The 20,912-nt window shown below is 35.0% G+C and overlaps 1 pseudogene across 1 annotated transcript; it reads left to right on the top strand.

The window, feature by feature from the left end:
- Positions 1-950: 950 nt before the first annotated feature.
- Positions 951-4,995, top strand: LOC306651149 (ribosomal RNA processing protein 1 homolog B-like; annotated as a pseudogene). Its single transcript has 2 exons — positions 951-1,000; positions 3,879-4,995. The product of its transcript is annotated as a ribosomal RNA processing protein 1 homolog B-like (transcript).
- Positions 4,996-20,912: the final 15,917 nt, after the last annotated feature.

Genomic DNA, 20,912 nt, shown 5'->3' with positions numbered 1-20,912 from the left:
TGGCATATATACACAGTGTAATATTACTCAGCCATAAAGAAGAATAAAATTTTGACATTTGCAGGTAAATGGATGGAGTTGGAGAATATCATGCTAAGTGAAATAAGCCAATCTCAAAATACCAAAGGTCAAATGATTTCTTTGATAAGTGGATGATGATACATAATGGGGGGGATAGGGTAAGAGAAGAATGGAGGAAAGATGGATTGTATAGAGGAAAATGAGGGTTTGGGAGGGGTGGTGTAAGGAAAGATAATAGAATGAGACAAACATCATTACCCTATGTTCATGAATGATTACAAAAATGGTATGACTCTACTTTGTGTACAATCAGTGAAAGAAAGTCTACCCAATTTGTGTACAATGAATCAAAATAAAAAAATTTTAAAAAGAAGGCTCATTACAACTTTATGCATAATAGGAAAGCAAACAAAAACACAGTAAGGAAACAACCCACATGTCAATAAACAGGAAAATAAACTATTTAAATAGCAATAAAAATAATTAATTGATAACCCAACCATATGAATCTTTTAAAAAATTATACAATAAAGCACATTTGTATAGTTCCATTTATGCAGTTTTAGAACAGGCTAAAGATATGTTGATATGATCTATCTATCTATCTATCTATCTATCTATCTATCTATCTATCTATTTCAGATTATTGGTTGCCATTATGAGAAAGTAAGTTTTAAAAGATGCAAGGGGGACATTTTGGAGATAGAAATATCCTACATCTTGATCTTGGTAAATTATGTCTTCATATATGTATAAAAAGTTATTGAACTCATTTTCAGTTCTGAGTAAGGAGCTCACAACAATGATTTTTAAAAAGCCAAAGAAACTGGAAAAAAAGACTTCTCGAGATATTGGAGAATTGAAATTACAGGGAAAATTACCACAATGAATTGTGGATAGGTGAATACAGAGTATCACAGATCAGCATAATGTCAGCAGAAACTGCTGGAACCAGTAATTGGCAGCAACCCACAGATGGGTAATTTTGACAAACTGCTGGAAGCTAAGTGTAGGTTAGCTTGAGAGTCAAAAACTCTTAGGAGCCCAAACACTGGGGAGGGATGGATATTTTTATGGATTTGACCTCTAGAAGACCTATTAATTTCTTGCAGTAAAAATTAGAGAAAAATCCTTGCTGTGTCTCTGTCTGATTTTGGTAACATTGTCAAAATAGCCTCATAGAATGAGTTTGGAAGGGTTCCCCCTTTTTCTATTTCATGGAATAATTTGAGGAGTATTGGTATTAGTTCTTTGAATGTCTTGTAGAACTTGACTGAAAATCTGTCTGGTCCTGGTCTATTCTTGGTTGGTAAGCTTTTGATGACATCTTCTATTTCATTGCTTAAAATTGATCTGTTTAAATTGTGTATGTTCTCCTGATTCAGTTTGGGTAGATCATATGTCTCTAGAAATTTGTCCATGTCTTTGAGATTTTCTATTTTATTGGAGTATAAATTTTCAAAATAGCTTCTAGTTATCTTCTGTATTTCAGTAGAGTCCTTCATGAAATTTCTTTTTTCATCACAACTTTTAGTAATTTGAGTTTTCTTTCTTTTCCCTAGTCTAAGGGTTTATCAATTTTATTTAATTTTTCAAAAAACCAAGTTTTTGTTTTGTCAATTTTTTGAATTATTTCTTTTGTTTCAATTTCATTGATTTCAGCTCTGATTTTAATTGTTTCCTGTCTTCTACTACTTTTGGTGTTGATTTTTCTTTTTCTAGAGCTTTGAGATGTAAAGCTAATTCATTTACTTATTTACCTTTTATTCTTTTAATGAATTAGCTCAATGCAACGAACTTTCCTCTTAGCACTGCCTTCATAGTGTCCTAGAGATTTTGATATGTTGTATTGATATTCTCATTTACCTCTAAGAATTTTTTAAATATGTTCTTGTATGCAATTTGCCAGAATTTTATTGAGAGATTTTGCATCTATGTCCATCAGGAATAATGGGCAGAGGGAAGTGAGGGGAGAAGAGGGGTGTGAGGTGTGAAGGATGGTAGGATAAGATGGATATTATTACCCTATGTATATACATGTATGATTGCATGTGTGACTCTCCATCATGTTCAGCCAGGTAATGAGAAGTTGTGCTCCATTTGTGTACTATGAATTGAAATGCATTCTTCTGTCATATATAACTAATTAGAACAAATACAAAATTTTATAAAAAAAGATTAGAGAAAAATCCTTTTTGTAGACAGAGGAAAGGAAACTGTAAACATTTATAAACACACCAAGAAGAAAAGTAACAACTTAGAGATATAAAGAAAGTATTCTCCAGGACAGAAACCTGTTCTCAAGTGAAAGTACTGCACTAAAACTTTATTGATTTGGGTAGCACAATTGGCCAGACCCAGTCTCTATCTAGTCTTCCAGTCTCATGTAAGAAGATAAGAAGAAGGAGAAGAAGGAGAAAAAGTACTGAATGTCACGGCAAAGGGACTTAAGCCTACTAAAAATGAGATTTGATAATAAAATAAGAAAAATGTTCCCCTTCTCCACTCCTTACCACCAAATTGATAAGGCTTCAATAAAATAACAATGGATTAAAATCAAAAAAGCCAAAAAAGAGACACTGTGTTCAAGAACAATTTCTTGGGTAAACTCAAAGAAAACAGGGGAGGGGAGAAAAACAAGGACACTATTAGGATATAAAGCCACTTGTACCAACAGCAATTGAAAATATTAGACACAGCCTAATGACAAATACTCTCTTCTTGCCCAAATTTTAGACAGGCTCCTTTGAGCCTTCTTTTCACTTGACTTCATCCTTGGGCTTTGTCCTTAGCCTGCCTATCCAGTTTTAGCAAGAATTCTGTTAAACCAGTTTAGAGAGAATACTCTTCTTTGGAATCTGATCATCCTGACCTGCAAAAATTCTGGCGTCAGTTTAGCAAGTGTCTTTGATATCTCTTCTTAACAACTTTCTAATCATTGAGTCCCTCACCCTATCATTGGCTACAAATCCATTGATTTTGCTGTAGAGAGAGATGAGCCAAAGCTCTTTACCCTATTGTGATAGTTTTAACACCTATTGCAATACACTTGAACAAAGTTGTTCTTGTAATTTAAACAAATGTCAGAATATTTTTTCTTTTGCACTAATTCCTAGCCATATTAATATAAAACTGCACATCGAAAGTATAGTTACCTTAGTTTTCATAACTTGATAAATGATGTCTTGCTTCAACAAAAGATTACAAGGTATAATAAAGAGAAGAAAATATGTACTCTGAACAGACAAAGTGTGGGGGTGTAACTTGGTGGTACAGTGCATGCTTAGCATGTGCAAGGCTCTGGGTTTAATCTCCAATAAAATAAACAAACAAAAGACCCCAAAATACACATGATTTTTACATTTGGTGATGTGATTACAATGCATGTTAGTGTAGATAGCTTTTGGCTTGTTCTAATTAGTTTCCATGGGGCTTCTTCAATCTGCATATGCATTATATTTCTCAGGTTCAGGAGGCATTTAAATTCCTCCTGATTAATCATTATCATTAATAATTTAATCATTCTTTCTTTCAATAAACTTTTACCTCTTTTCTATCTACATGAGGAAAATTACCTGATGGAGAAATCAAAGAAGATACAAATGAATGCAGAACTATTCTGTGTTTATGGATATGCAGAACTAATTTTATTAGTTATATCAATTCTTCCTAACATGATCTGTAAGTTCAGCTCAATCCTGCTCAAAGTCCCATAAAATTATTTCTTGAATATCAACAATTTGATTCTAGGAGTATATGGAAAAGTAAAAGATCCAGCATAACACAATATTTAAAGAGAAGAACAAAGTTCGAAGACTAGTGCTATTGCTTTCAAGACTTATTATAAAGCTACACAGATGCTCGGGTGGGTGCGATGGGTCCTGCCATACAACTCGCCTAGGTCCAGTTTGCTCAGCAGCTGGTGTCCAGCTGTGCCAGTACCTCACTGTGAAGACACAGAGCAAGACAGGAGGTTTCAGCCAAGAAGAACTCCTAAAAATATGGAAAGGACTCTTTTACTGCATGTGGGTGCAGGATGTACCCTTCTGCAGAGCACCTGTTTATTCAGACCTTTTGGCAAACCATGAATCAAGAATGGAAGAGAATAGACAAGCTGTGCCTGGGCAAATACTACATGCTGATTCGCCTGGTTCTGAAATAGTCTTTTGAAGTTCTGAAACGAAATGGCTGGGAGGAAAACCAAATCAAGCTTTTTCTAGATGTTCTGATGAAGGAGATCCTGTGAGCTGAGAGCCAGTCTCCTGATGGAGTGAGATTCCATTTCATTGATATTTATCTGGATGAACTCTCCAAAGTGGGAGGGAAAGAGCTTTTGGCAAATCAGAACCTCAAGTTTAATGACCCATTCTGCAAAATTGCTGCCAAGACCAAGGATCACATACTGGTACAGACTATAGCTAGATGTGTTTTTGAAGTCATTGTAGATCAGTCTCCTCTCATACCTATAGACACAGTGGAGGAGCAGAAAACCAATGTGGGTGATGGTGACTTCTCTGAAAAGGAGACTCTTGAAAACGAGGCAGCTTGGAAAAAGGCAGAAAGAAGACAGCACTGAGCAAATACCACTCGAGGACAGAGAGAATGAGTGATGAAAGAGAAAGGACTGTGGCACCTTGGAAAACAAAGGGCTACTTTTCCAGTTAGACTATAAGGCTGTTGTGGACCGACTCTTGGAAATAATCAAAAGAAAAACATCTCTCCCTTCAACCGGAAGCGTCTCTGCAAACTAATCAAAAAGTTTCAAGGCCTCTCTGAAGGTGGGATATCTCAACTCAGTTTTCCTGAGGACATTTCTGCTGAGGAAGATGATCAAGCACTCAGTCAAAGAAGACATAAGAAAAAAAGATGTAAGCTTTCAGAGAAAGCCGACTTGGAGAAGGAGAAAGGAAACAAAGTCTTTCTTACTGAGGAAGAGGACAGTGAAGGCAGCATTTAGAAAAGAAAACAGAAAAAAAAAAAAAAAAGAAGAGAAGCCACCCCCAACCTGAGACTTGGGGCCTGAGGAACAGAGCCACACACCCAGCACAGAGCGGGGGCAGGGAGCCTGCGACAACTCAGGCAGACCCCACTGGTGTGAGCAGTTGAACCCAGAGCAGAGGCCGAGTCCAGCACCAGGGAGGAGAGCAGCTTGGAGTATCCCCCTGTCTGTCCCCATGCACAGTCGAAGAAGCGGCTAAAGAGAAGGAGCCTAAGTCCTGAAAAGGAAGTGGAAGGTTGGAGCGCTCCCTGTCAATGGCAGCATCCAGGCCACCCTAATCTAGTGCAGAAGGCCACAGAAAAAGAAGGCAGAGCCTGAAAACTTGACCTCTATAATCTGTCCAATCAGAAAACAATGATTTTTGAAAATGAGGAAGAAGATGAAAGAAATGTTGAACTTGATAGAACACAATGGAATACTGGGATCCAGAGTCAGACAGATCCAAGCTCTGGGAAGTAGCACTTCCCCCTTGAAGAAGCAGCCACTGAGGACAGTAAAGAACTTCGTGAAGTTTGACACCCTCTTCTTACTAAAGTCCTTGTTCTTCAGAAGAGCCCAGAGCAGTGCTGCCACCCACCCTGCAGAGCAAGTCATCCAACTGAACAGTGTGAATATGCAAACTAAAACAAAAGTTTTAGAAGATAACATAACAGAAAATCTAGATAACTTTGGGTTTGGCTATATTTCTTTCCATATAACACCCAAAGCATAATCCCTTAAAGAAGTAAAAATGATAGGGCTGGGGTTGTGGCTCAGTGGTAGAGTGCTTGCCTAGCATGTGTGAGGCACTGGGTTCAATCCTCAGCACCACATAAAAATAAATGAATAAAATAAAAGTCTATTGACATCTAATAAAAATTTTAAAAAAGAAGTAAAAATGATAAGTTAAAAGACTGGAGGAAACATATGCATATTTCCAAGTTCAAAAAAAAAAAAAAAAACTTGTCTGCAAAGGCAAAGATCAGTGCTTGCCAGGGTTTTGGGGAGATGGAATAACAATGAATAGGTAAGGAACAGGGGATTTTTAGAGTAATAAAACGTTTTTTTTTTAATGATACTGCAGTGGTATATATATATATAGAATTATAGATTTGTTAGAACCCATAGAACCTACATCCTAAAGAGATCTTAATGTGAACTATGTACTTCATTATATGCTATATGTACTTATTATATGTATTAATTATATTAATTATTAATTATTAATAGTAATATATCAACATTGGTTCACTAATTATAAAAATATAAAGCACTAATGAAAATACTAATAATAGGGTATGGTGTATGAAGTAAAGTATGGAAAATACAGGAACTCTATACCATGTTCTCAATTTTTTTCTAAATCTAAACTTTTTTTAGAAGTGTATTAATTTTAAAATGGTCAGAAATCACTGAGCTGTATATTTAAAACTTGTCCATCTTAGTCTATGTAATTTGTGCTTCAAGATAATATGGAATGGTTTTAAAAATTAAAAAGCAATTGAAAACCTCAAAACACAAAACAGTTTGAGTGATACTCCCTTAGTGAAATAAATAATTATTGAGTTCAATATTTGAAGAAATTGGAACTCCCAAATGCAGAATTATTGTTGAACACAAAGACTAGAAATCCCAGGTACGAAACCAGAAGCTTCAGTATATGAATATTGTGGCATTCATTTGCTTGATCATTATTTCAGGTTATTTCTCAAGAAACACATGACCAAATGTTCTCTGGTTATTCAGTGTCTGTCATCACATTATATCAGAAATGCCCATCTCAGCTAAATTCTATATATTTATTCATGATATAGTTTAAATATAATCTTTTCAAATTTTCATTGTTGTTCCCTGAAATGTCTATACAATACTAAGTTGTAAGAGCAATCAGAAACCTGTATGTTTTTGTTTCCCTTTGTTAAGGTCTGATGCCAGGGCAAGGTGCAGTCAGGGTGGGCTTTATGAATGTTTGCCTGGAAGCTCAAATTGAGAGCTAATCCTCTGGGTTTGGATTGTTATTTCCTGGATAATTCTTTGAATTTCCTTTTGAAGGAAACAATACTATTGATTTAATTAATAACAGACATAAAAGCAGAACTCAGTGAAAATATGTTTGGTATGCATATCCAAAAAATTCAGTAAAAATTTTAGTAGAAAATGCAAATGAAGGCATTTTAGCCAAAGAAATAGAATAGGGAATATATCCAAATGCTAGAAGTTCTAGAAAGCACTTTCCCAGTTCCCCACAGAACTGGACTTTATAAAACTCATATAATCATGATGCTGAGGGAATCATGATATTGAATCTGAATACTTGTGTGCTCATGTTTTTCATCTAGTCAGTCCAAATGAATGATTTTGTTTTTAAAGGGTTTTTTTTTTAAAAGGGTCCTACAAACCTACATTATATAAATACCAAAGGCTTTAAATAGCTTTGAAAGCTTAGATACACAGAAAGGAGGATATTATTAGAGTGTTTATGTAGATTAAAATGTCAACATTTTGAACAGCAATTAAGGTTGTGCCAGCATTTCTTTTGTAAAGCTTTATTTTTCAGGGACTCGTAATTTAACATAATAATAATTTCCCATATAAAACTTGGCTCATAAATTTGCAGGATGCCAGGATTTTATTTTAATCTTAAAATAAAGTACATTTGAATATCTTAAGGAAATGCCATGGTGTCTTACTTTGATGTGTTTTTTGTTGAACAAAAATAAAATATTTTTGGTATTATTTTTCAGCCTACTAGCTATTACAATGGATAAGCTTTCCGTTAGTATTAGTGATTAACGAAGAGCCTAGAGATTGTATATGCATTTTCATGAATGCATGTTATAAAGAACCAGGAAAGTTCAACCTAGAGGACAGTTGCCTTCTAAAGAATTTCAGGTTCAACAGAGTAGTTTTGTTCTTTGTGGACACAATTAGGATGTGTTTTAAGGATACAAGTAAACAGCAAAAACAGCAGAGGGAAACTATTCTTTTAAGTAAATTTGTCCAGAAAACTGCTGCCTTAGTACACAATAAGTTGTATCCTTAATTTTTTCCCCTGAGAATTTTCTAAGAGCTTGTCATAGAGATGTTGAGAAAAGGACTCTGGCAGTAGATGAGATTCCTTTAAATTTTGAGACTCTAAAAATTTAAACCAAACTTCCTGCTTCTGAGGGATGTAAAGAAAACCACAATATTCATAATTAAAACTTGTTATTATTCCCAAATATATATTTGGAGGATGAAATATCTAGACTAAAGCTATAGGATATAGTTTTAGGATTAATATCTTGAGTTGCCAGTGAAAGAGTCAGGGAATAAGTTATTTTTGAAATATATTGATATATCATTCTTAAATTATCTTACTAATTTATATTCCCACAGTAATAAGAGTACTTAATTCCTGAAAGCTTTCCAACACTATTTTAAACCATTTAAAGTGATTCTTATTATGTCCTTTTGAAATCGAGGTGAAATTCACATAACATAAATTTGATCACTTTAAAGCAACTAATTCAGTGGCTTTTAGTATATTCATAGTTACTTCTATATATTTCTGAAACATTTTCATCTTCCAAAAGGATCTCTTCCATTAAGCAATTGCTTTTCATTCCACATATCCCTCAGTTCCTGTCAACTCCCAGTCTATGTTTTGTCTCTATGTATTTATCTATTCTGGATATTTGCTACAGATAGAATAACATGATTTTTTTTTTGTATTTTGCTTCTTGAACTTAGCATATTATTTTCAAAGTTCATTCATATTGCATTAAATAGTAGTACTTCATTTCTTTTTATGGTTAAATAATATTCCATTTTATGCATATATACATTTTCCATATATGTATATACGCTTTTAACTTCATTTAAAAGGAAAATGTTTGAAGCTCATTTTGATGTCTCTTTTTCTGTACCTTATTACATAATCACTTCAGATAAATATAAACAATCATCTTTTAATGTCTGGAAAATAATCACACTTCTGACTTAACAACAGTCATCATACTAAAAAAAAAGACCTTATAAAATCAGAGTTGTTTTTAATCAGCCTCATTATCTGGCTTCAAGTTTTTTCCTATTATTATTCCAATTGCCTATCAACTCCAATTTTATTCCATTACATTTGTGCCTAAAATGTCTAACCTTCAGTGGGTCAACAATTCATTTGGCATCAAAATACAATTCATTTCCTAGTTTTATGCTCCTCATTGAAAGCTGCATAAAGGAACAGGTATCCCCAACATAGTCAACCCATTGACTTAGAAGAGCAAAAGCCTGAGCTTGAACTGATTATTCCTCAAACCTAGAAATGTCAGTACCTCTAATCTGATTCACCCCACCCAATTCCATTTCTACTCAAAATCTATTATTTTTTTTCTCTGCATTTCCAGACCTGTGATGAACTAATTCCATTATATCTTCAAACTTCAACTTCTGGATTTTTTAAAATTAATTTTTATTTTAAACAAATGGGATACATCTTTTTTCTCTGTTTGTCCATGAAGTAGAGGCATACCATTTTTATAATCATACATTTTCCTTGGGTAATAGTTTTTGATTCATTCTGTTATTTCTTCTCCCCCCACCCCTCCCACCTCTCTTTTCCCTCTATACAGTCCCTTCTTCCTCCATTCATGCCGCCTTCCCACCCCCTATATGTGTCACAATCTGCTTTTCAGTGAGATCATTTGTTCTTTGGTTTTTTGAGATTGGCTTATCTCACTTAGCATGATATTCTCCAACTGCATCCATTTGCCTACAAACGCCATAATTTTATTATTATTAATGGCTGAGTAATATTCCATTGTATATATATACCACAGTTTCTTTATCCACTCATCAATGGAGGGGCATCTAGGTTGGTTCCAAAATCTGACTATTGTAAATTGAGCAGCTATGAACACTGAAGTGGCTGTATCTCTGTGGTATGCTGATTTTAAGTCCTTTGGGTATAGGCTGAGGAGTGGGATAGCTGGGTCAAATGGTGGGTCCATTCCAAGTTTTCTAAGGAATCTCTACACTGCTTTCCAGAGTGGCTGCACTAATTTGCAGCCCCACCAGCAATGTATGAGTGTACTTTTTTCCCCACATCCTCTCCAACACCTGTTGTTGCTTGTATTCTTGATAATCACCATTCTAAATGGGGAGAGATAGAATCTTAGGGTAGTTTTGATTTGCATTTCTCTTATTACTAAAGATGGTGAACATTTTTTCATGTTTGTTGATTGCTTGTAGATCTTCTTCTGTGAAGTGTCTGTTCATATCCTTAGCCCATTTGTTGATTGGGTTATTTGTATTCTTCGTGTAGAGTTTTCTGAGTTCTTTATATATTCTGGAAATTAGTGCGTAATCTGAAGTATGAATGACAAAGATTTTTCTCCCACTCTGTAGGCTCTCTCTTCGCATTGCTGATAGTTTCCTAGGCTGACAGAAAGCTATTTAGTTTGAATCTATCCCAGTTATTGATTCTTGCTTTTATTTCTTGTGCTATGGGAGTCCTGTTGAGGATGTCTGGTCCTAAGCTGACATGTTGAAGATTTGGACTTACTTTTTCTTCTATAAGATGCAGGGTCTCTGGTCTGATTTCAAGGTCCTTGATCCATTGTAAGTTGAGTTTTGTGCAGGGTGAGAGACAGGGGTTTAGTTTCATTCTGTTGCATATGGATTTCCAGTTTTTCCAGCACCATTTGTTGAAGAGGCTATCTTTCCTCCATTGCATATTTTTGGCACCTTTGTCTAGTATGAGAAAATTGTATTCATTTGGATTTGTGTCTGTGTCCTCTATTCTGTACCATTGATCTACCTGTCTATTTTGGTACCAATACCATGCCATTTTTGTTACAATTGCTTTGTAGTATAGTTGAAGTTCGGGTATTGTGATACCCTCTGCTTTAGTCTAACTGCTGAGGATTGCTTTAGCTATTCTGGGTTTCTTATTTTTTCCATATGAACTTCATGGTTGCTTGCAATATTTGTGAGGTATATAATTAGAATTTTAATCGGAATTGCATTGAATCTGTATAGCACTTTTGGTAGTATGGCCATTTTGACAATATTAATTCTGCCTATCCAAGAACATGGGAGATCTTTCCGTCTTCTAAGGTTTTCTTTAATTTCTTTTTTTAGTGTTATGTAGTTCAAATTGTAGAGGTCTTTCACCTCTTTTGTTAGATTGATTCCCAAGGATTTTATTTTTTTCAAAGCTATTGTGAATGGGGTAATTTTCCTAACTTCTCTTTCTGAAGATTCATCACTTATGTAAAAAATGCATTGGATTTATGAGCATTAATCTTATATCCTGCTACATTGCTGAATTAACTTATGAGTTCTAAAAGTTTTCTGGTGGATTTTCACAGCTCCTCTAAATATATAATTATGTCATCAGCAAATATGGATAGTTTGAGTTCTTCTTTTCCAATTCGTATCCCTTTAATTTCCTTGCTCTCTAGTTTCTCTGGCTAGAGTTTCGAGGACAATGTTGAATAGAAGTGGTAAAAAAGGGCATCCCTGCCTTGTTCCAGTTTTTAGGGGGAATGCTTTCAGTTTTTCAGCATTTAGAATGATATTGGCCATGTACTTAGCATAGACAGCCTTTACAATGCTAAGGAATATTCCCACTATCCCTATTTTTTCTAGTGTATTGAGCATGAAGGGATGCTGTATTTGATCAAATGCTTTTTCTGCACCTATTGCAATAATCATGTGATTCTTGACTTTAAGTCTATTCATATGGTGAATTACATTTATTGATTTCTGGATGTTGAACCAACCTTGCATCCCTGGGATAAAACCCACTTGATCGTGATGCACTATCTTTTTAATATATTTTTGTATGCAATTTGCTAAAATTTTTTTGAGAATTTTTGTGTTGATGTTCATTAAGGATATTGGTCTGAAATTTTCTTTCCTCAATGTGTCTCTGTCTGGTTTAGATATCAGGGTGATATTGGCTTCATAGAATGAGTTTGGGAGAGTTCCCTCCTCTTCTATTTCATGGAATACTTTGAGGAGTATTGGAATGAGCTCTTCTTTAAAGGTTTTGTAGAACTTTGCTGAGAACCCATCTGGTCCTCAACTTTTCTTTGTTGGTAGGCTTTTGATGACTTCTTTTATTTCATTACTTGAAATTGATCTATTTAAATTGTGTATGTCCTCCTCGTTCAGTTTAGGTAATTCATATGTCACTAGAAACCTGTTGATGTCTTCGAGACTTTCTATTTTGTTGGAGTATAGATATTCAAAATAGCTTCTAATTATGTTTTGTATTTCACTCGTGTCTGTTGTGATATGTCCTTGTTCGTTCTGAATTTTAGTAACTTGGGGTTTCTCTCTTATCTTTGTTAGTGTGGGGAAGAGTTTATCAATTTCGTTTATTTTTTCAAAGAACCAACTATTTATTTTGTCAGTTTTTTTGATTGTTTCTTTTGTTTCAATTTTGTTGATTTCAGCTCTGAGTTTAACTATTTCCTGTCTTCTACTACTTTTGGTGTTGCTCTGTTCTTCTTTTTCTAGGGCTTTGAGCCGTAGTGTTCAGTTGTTTATTTGTTGATTTTTTTCTTCTTTTATTGAATGCACTCCATAAAATAAATTTTCCTCTAAGAACTGCTTTCATAGTGTCCCAGAGATTTGATATGTTGTTTCTTTGTTCTCATTTACCTCTAAGAATTTTTTAATTTCCTTTCTGATATCTTCTGTTATCCATCATCATACAATAGCATATTATTTAATCTTCAGGTGTTGGAGTAATTTCTGTTTTTTATTCTGTCATTTATTTCTAATTTCAATCCATTATGATCCGATAGACTACAAGGTAGTATCTCTATCTTCTTGTATTTGCTAACAGTAGCTTTGTAGCATAATATATAGTCTATTTTAGAGAAGGATCCATGTGCTGCTAAGAAGAAAGTGTATTCGTTCTTTGTTGGATGGTATATTCTACATAAGTCAGTTAAGTCTAAATTATTGATTGTGTTATTGAGATCTATGGTTTCTTTGTTCAGTTTTTGTTTGGAGTATCTATCCAGTGGTGAGAGAGGTGTGTTAAAATCACCTAGTATTATTGTGTTGTGGTCTATTTTATTTCTGGAATTGCGAAGGATTTGTTTGATGTACATGGATGAGCCAATGTTCGGGGCATAGATATTTATGATTGTTATGTTTTGCTGATTTATGCTTCCCTTAAGCAGTATGAAATGTCCTTCTTTATCTCTTCTGACTAACTTTGACTTGAAGTCCACATTATCTGAAATGAGGATGGATACTCCAGCTTTTTTGCTGTGTCCATGTGCATGGTATATTTTTTCCCATCCTTTCACCTTTAATCTATGGGTATCTCTTTCTATGAAATGAGTCTCTTGCAGGCAGCAATTTGTTGGATCTTTCTTTTTAATTCAATCTGCCAGTCTACGTCTTTTGATTGATGAGTTCAGGCCATTAACATTCAGGGTTATTATAGTGATATAATTTGTATTTCCAGTCATTTGGCTTATTTTTTTTTTACATGACTTGATTTCTCCTTTATTTGGTTGTTCCTTTAGGGTAGTTTCTCCCTTTGCTGATTTACATCATTGTTTTTCATCTCTTCCTCATGGAATATTTTGCTGAGAATGTTCTGTAGTGCTGGCTTTCTTTTTGTAAATTCTTTTAGCTTTTGTTTATCAGGGAAAGATTTTATTTCATTGTCAGATCTGAATGTAATTTTTGCTGGGTATAAGATTCTTGGTTGGCATCCATTTTCTTTCAGAGCTTGAAAAATGTTGTTCCAGGCCCTTGTAGCTTTTAGGGTCTGGATTGAAAAATCTGCTGATATCCGTATTGGTTTCCTCCTGAATGTAATTTGATTCTTTTCTCTCACAGCCTTTAAAATTCTGTCTTTATTTTGTATGTTAGGTATTTTCATTATAATGTGCCTTGGTGTGGGTCTATTGTAATTTTGTGTATTTGGAGTCCTATAAGCATTTGCTCTTTCTTCTCATTGTTTGCTTCCCTGATCATTTTGATTATGTACATTCTGAACTCCCTTTCTGACATTTCTTCTTCCATGCTGTCATTTTGGTATACCATCTAGGTTTGTTTGGGACATTTTCTTCCCTTGTTTTCTCATATTGTTCAGGTATCTACCCCAGTTGTAGTGAAACTGTTCAATATTGTAGATTTCCTCTATTGACTAATATTGTCTCTGTAGATTTCCAGTAACTCACCTCTTACCCTTCAGTAGCCTGAAGTCTTGGAGGAACTTGATGATGCGATGCTCCAATAGGAAGCTGGCCTTCTAGGAGTGGTGGCCTTCAGGTGGGTTATATTCTCCAGTGGCTCTCAGTTGGTCCCGAGTGTCTCAGTAACTCCTCGTCTTGGTTCCTGGGTCTTGTCACAGGTCCTGTAGCCTCCTATAGGTGTCTCAGGAAGGGAGTTGTCCTTCCAATGATGATGGCCATGCCCTCAGGAGTAATTCAAAATGCCTGCACCAGTCTATAAAGAAGCCTCTGGCTAACTCCATGATGGCGACAAACCTCTGCGTGGTAGTCAGGCGGGGTTGTTCAGGGATGGCGTCTGTCTTTGGCCTGGTGGTTGGGTGGGTTGGTAATGCACTGCCCAGCTCCACAAGACAGGAGGATTGGGTGCCCGCGTGCTACCTCTGCAAAGCAAGCGACCTGACTCACCCTCCAGCTCACTCCGCCACTGCAACCAACCAGTGATGGCCCCAAACCTAGGTGGTGGGGTCAGGTGGGGTCGCTCAGTTATGATATCTGTCCTTGGCCTGCTCTTTGGGCGGGTTAGCTACCCACCGCCTACCTCCACGATGTAGGCAGCCTGACTCACTTGCCCACTCGCTCTGTGACTGCGACCAACCCGTCTCAACTTCTGGTTTTAACTAAAATCTAGCTGTCCTTCCCATATACCTCTTCAATAAAATAAAATAAAACTATTTTTATATACTTTTGTTTCTCTCTCAGTACATGGACCTTATTCCTGGGAAGTTAAATAACAATTACATCTTACTGAAAATTACTATTTCAATATTTATTCTATGTTACTCATTTGTAACCATGAGTTTCTGTAGTCCACACTATTAGTCTCTGTTCCTTGCCTTTATCTTCACTAGAAATTACCTCCCTAATCCAATACACAGAAGATTTAGATCGTGGTTCATCCTGTCCTTCTATTGTTATCACCATTCTCGATGATTTTGATATGTAAATGAATGTGATAACCATAGATGGGTACCAGATTCCCCTTTAAGAAATAAAATGCCACTTAGCAGTTGGGAGTACAGTTAGCTGACAATCTCAGTTGTAGCACCTTGGGGATCTGCTGTGGTATTTAAGGCCATATTCTTCCAGGAAAGCAGAACATGAAGGCACCAGGTACTTGCCCTTTCTGACCATTTCAGGACTCCTCTGCTGCAGTGAAACTATTGGGTTGCTCAAAATATTTTCAAGTCTCTATGGTAGTCTAGGTTTCCCTTGCCATATTATCTCCTCTTTTTTTTCCCACAGGTGTCAAATATTGCCAATGGTCTGAATGCTTTCCATGCCCAGTACCATTTTTGCCTTCTTTATCTTTCAAAGCAAGTGACCTCCCCAGGAAGATCACTTGCCTATACCTTATCACAGCAAACTCAAATCAACTGCATACCCTAACTTTGGTATCACTAATGATTACTATCTGCAAAATATCAAGCCCTTTACCCACAACCTCTTAGCTGTTGTATTCATTTATTCTGAAGTTCTTATTCAAATAATTCTGTATCTCATTGAAATAAATAGGTATAAAATCACTTTTATTAACAATGCACAGATCTTAGTATATCTGATCCTTTGCAATAATCAAATATCTGAAATTCATTCAACCATAAAATCTCCCCTTATCCATCCCAATTTGATTTAGGTAGATAACTAGTAGTGGTTCAGTGTTTGGGGGGTCCTAATATTCTTTTATTACTTAGCATTTGACTTCTTCCCCTAACTTCCTAAGGGTATGTCACTATGCATATATTTATTTTAAACCTTCATACTAAAGCCCAGGAAAAGAGAAAATTGTGAGAAAGGAAAGTTCTATTTAAGTGCAGTTGTCATCTGGCACCAGCTCCCCCTGGTGAATAGATATAAACTTCTATTTTTTTCATTTTCTGGAAATTTTCATATTTGACTTTTCTGACAGTCATTTGCTTCTTGTTGCCCCTATCTCCCTCAGTATCATATTTTTAAAACAAGATGCTAATTTGGAATTATTGACAGAGATATTGATATATAAAAGCTACCACGCATCAAAGTCAGTTGTGAGGGATATCACATTTAGGTTGTCAAGCAAAATATCTATGCCACAAGACTCTCTGGGGGAGTTCCAACAAGAATGATTCTCAATTAAAGTAGACCTAACCAGGAGAAGCTAATTCATTGTTTGCCCCAAATAACTTTTTACTATCTTTCTCTGTCCTGCTACTTCTAGCTAATAGTCAGATTTCCATCTAGAGATTCTTCAGGATATACAATACACCAGTCTATCATGTGTGCTAAGTGCAAGGAAACTTAATCAAGTTTTTAGGAAAGTTTTCTTAAAGTTTCCTCTCAACAAGTCTGTGATTAGAATATGGTCCTCACATTCCTCCCTTTCTGTAGAGGAACAAAGCCCCAACTCTATTCAAATAAATCTCTTGCAGTATCTTACTCATTTCTTCTTTCTTCATATTGTGGAACAAGGAAGGTTTGTGTATGTCTTTTTTTTTAAGTCAGAAAACTTACTTTTGGACTTTTTGGTACTTATAGAAATATTTTAGATGTTTTAAAATGTTTCATTTGACAACCTAAACAGGATATCTCTCATGAATGACTTTATTATCTGATAGCTTTCATATTTCAATATCTCTATCAATATTTTCAAACTAGTATCATGTTAAATATGAAATATTCCAAACATACAGAAGAGTTCAGAGAATAACAACATCTAAGTATCCATCAACCAGAAGTAACACACGATAAACTTTTTCCATAGCTATGATTTTCAGTTTTTACATGGGACATTTTGTTTCTGGCCAGAGACTCTATACTGAAACATCATGTTGGTACAAGATATTTCCCCCTATATCTTGGTAAGCTTTAAAAGCCCAAGCCTTAGCCTTAAAAATGACTTTTATGGGTTCTATAAAGCTCTTTCTTTTCTCCCTATCACCTCCATAACAACGAGCTCAGTGCTATGGCCTTATCTTTTCATTTCCTCTTTGTTTCTGGGCAGTTGGGGATTTTCCTTGCTTTCTTTCACCTTCAGCAATATATTTTGCTATTGTTTTACTTTATCCAGGATTTCTAGAAACTTACAGCACAGGAGGGATTTTATGTTAATTCGGGCTGCCTTATATCAGGATGAGAAATCCTCAATCATTTCTGAGCTCACTATACTATCACTTTGACAATATACATAAAATGTAGTTTTTGAAGACTCTAGCCCTGCTCATTTTGAGAAACACAGAAAAGAATTATGTCTATCACCTTCTTAGTTGATTATTCATTGGCACCAAATGCATTTGACCGTGCTCTCCTATTTGAAAAATTCTTGGATTGGATCACAACAAACTTATCTGACTTTTCCAATCTGTTATTCCTCCTTTTGCCATTTTTTTTTTTTTAAATTCAACCTTCATGATGAAAAACAGCAGGGTCAGTATTTTGCCATTCTCTATTCTAAAACTTTATTACATTCTTCTATGATGTGGACTGAAAAATTGTTCCCAAATGTTCACTTCTCCTTTGTCTCTAAGAGGATCATTTATTGCTAACCATTGATATGTGACATTCAGTGCTGTCCTGTGGGTAAATTATGCTTGCTATTCCATATGACTTGCATTGACTAAGGAAATGTGAATAGGAGTGAAGAATGGCAATTAGAAGTCCAGTTAAATGGTAACTGTGTGTGTGTGTGTGTGTGTGTGTGCATGTGCATGTGCATTCACCAAGTTTCTCATCTATTCTCTTTCTGCTAGCTAGGATGCTGTAATTTCCCATTATTAGCTGTTCCTCAGTTGATTCTGAGAATGAGAGCAACATGTGGTGTGGGGCCAAACAAAGCCCAGCAGAGTCACCACAGTGTGTCTCTCTTTCTATTAGGTTGGAGTGTCAACCATGAATTGGTGAGCCACTGAGGGGTAGTAACTCACAGAGGACTTGGACACATGCATGCATCACAAAAACTAAAACCTCAGGGGAATCTTATCAAAAGCAGGTAAGAATGAAGAAACTTTTCTTAGGCAGGTCCTAATATAGGCCTAGGACAAAAAGGAAGCTAAGATATAACCACCTCTACCCCACAGATATTCAGCCTCAAGGAGGATGCAAGAACTCATTGTTTAAAAGGTTTCATCTCCAAGAAGCTCCAGGAGAAAGAGATATTTGTAACAGAAGACAGAATTGCACAGGTTTCAAACAGGCCTAAAGGAATTTCCTGGGATTTTACTCCTTCCAAGTCCCAAGAACCCTGCTTGTCATATCAAAGGGGAGCAAAATTTCCTGGGACAAGTGTTTGCATTTTCCCTAATTTCAGAGGTGATGGGGTTCAAAAATTCAGTCCTATTCCAAGAATCAAAATTCTTAAATTCCTCAACCCTATAAAGAACATGTCAAGCTCCCAGAGTAGATTCATACAGTTTGTTCTGAATGTCTACATATTCCACCTTTCCAATAAACATCTGCTAACTACCCTGTGAGACCTGCTCAAAATTCTTCCTTTTGAGATTACAAAGAACCAGGGGTTTTTAGGACTCACTACTTTCTCAGCTTACGGCTGAACTCTGCAACTGCTTCTAGGCTCCCTATGCACCTACCACTTTTTTGGAGCCTGCATGGGTCTGTCGGTAGGTGGGGTTCCATCTGCATCATTTCCACAAAGAACCTATGTAGGAAATAAATTATTTTGTTGTTGTACACCACTAAATTGTTGGGGTTCTTTGAGACTGTAGCATGTTATACTACAAAAAAATTGCTACAAGGACCAAATCATTACTAAAAATTTATCTCTACAACCCTAAACTGTTGAGATGTAATCTCATACAAATAACTTCTTCTTAATGTTTTACTTAGTAAAAATGAGATTAGTGCGAGATATAGAATGATGAAGTATTAAGGAGATTAAAAAATGAGTTTCACTTGATAATTGACCATAACTTTATATCATCACAGGAGAGCTCCTATCTGGGAACTCCCATGCATATTATGAGGGTTAGCACACTGAAGTTAGAACTGAAGTCTTTGTATTTGTAGGTATAGCTAACAATCTCAGATTATAACAATCTCTCCACACATTTTCTTTTATAATGTCCAATATATTTACTAACTTTGATAAACAATTTTAAACAAAAATTGGTCATTTAAAGGTACATGTTGGTGTCTTCAATTGCCAATGAACATTTAAAAACTGTTTTTACAAAACATTAACTTTATGAGGTAGATACTATTTAAAACTATTTAAACATTAAGATTCAGATAATATATATCATCATAAATTATATGTATAGCAGGTCAAAACTATATGTCATATTTTTGGATATAAATACTATTATAGGTAAGTATGGGTTTTGACTTCAAAACCAGCATTGAAATAATATTTACCTATTTGCATTGGCATGAAGCAATTAAGTAAAGTACACCCTAGTTTCTCAACATTTGATTTCTTTCCATTCACTCTTAAAATAATTAAATTTTTATTCTCAAATAACATACATACATTGAGTTAAAGGAAAAAAAATCTATCTCTTTAAAGAGAAGTGACCAATTCGGTCACTCCCTTGAGATAACAAAAATAATATTGTTGGGCTAGTTATTTAGAATAAAAAAACTTTTTTTCTTAGATTATATATGTAAGGTCAATACCAATGAACAACTTAAACACTATTATAACTAGAAGATTTAATTATTAAACATAATTATTATTTAGTATAATTTTGCAAGTCATAGTATATCATAAATTTAAAAATAATTTTCCTAAAAATCTCTTCCTTTTTCACATCTGGATAAGTGTGCAAAACTTATTTTATTTCAAAAATATTTCAAGTATTTTACAAGCAGGTATAAACATGGGACATTAAAGTAAATGAGCAAATATGGAAAAAGGGAAGCTAAATTTGGAAAAATAAGTCAATTTAAATGTTTAAAAAAAATAAACATTTAATTAAAGATCAAGTTACTATCAGTTCAAATAGGAAAATGTGATAAGTAATCAGATAAGCATTACAAGGCAAAATACTCTAGCTATTTTTAAACAAATAGATACCCCCAAAATAATTGAAAACTTTTAAAGAGTTAAAAAATATTGATACATGAAATAAATTTCTTAGGCCATTGTGATAATTTTTTTTTTTTTTTTTTTTTTGCTATTTCTCTTCTTCTGGGTACATAGGAGCTTACTTGAACTTCCTGGACACTGCATAATGTTGACTGGGACAATATAATATAATTATTAGCTGTTATCAATAAAGTGCCTTGAGTTACTTTGCTAGTGTTTAATTATCGATGTGAAACCCTCTGGTATTCTCTTTTCTTTCCCTTTGTCTCAGGGATCAGTAATATTTAACATGCTGGATGACCTTCCTGTCATAGTCCTTGAGTGACTACAATGAACAGAGCACCCTTCTTTCAAACTGTGAAGAGCATGAACTCTAGGAAAGAAACACACCTTCATTATTTTAAGCCACTGAGATTTTAGAGCTTGTTGGTTACTGCAGTATAACCCATCCTATGTTGGCTGATATAGCTATCATAAGCACTCCCTATGTAATTTGGTTACTTACTATTATTTTTTAAATTTGGTTACTTATTCTTTACAATAACCCTAGAAATGTACTATAACAGGAACATTTCTTATACTATACTGCAAAGCAGGTTACAGGTATAAATAGAACGAATAATAATACAATGATGATACACGGGGGATC

The sequence above is a fragment of the Sciurus vulgaris genome (assembly GCF_902686455.1).
Source record: "Sciurus vulgaris genome assembly, chromosome: X".
NCBI lineage: Eukaryota > Metazoa > Chordata > Mammalia > Rodentia > Sciuridae > Sciurus > Sciurus vulgaris.
This window is presented reverse-complemented; position numbering and strand designations above follow the sequence as displayed.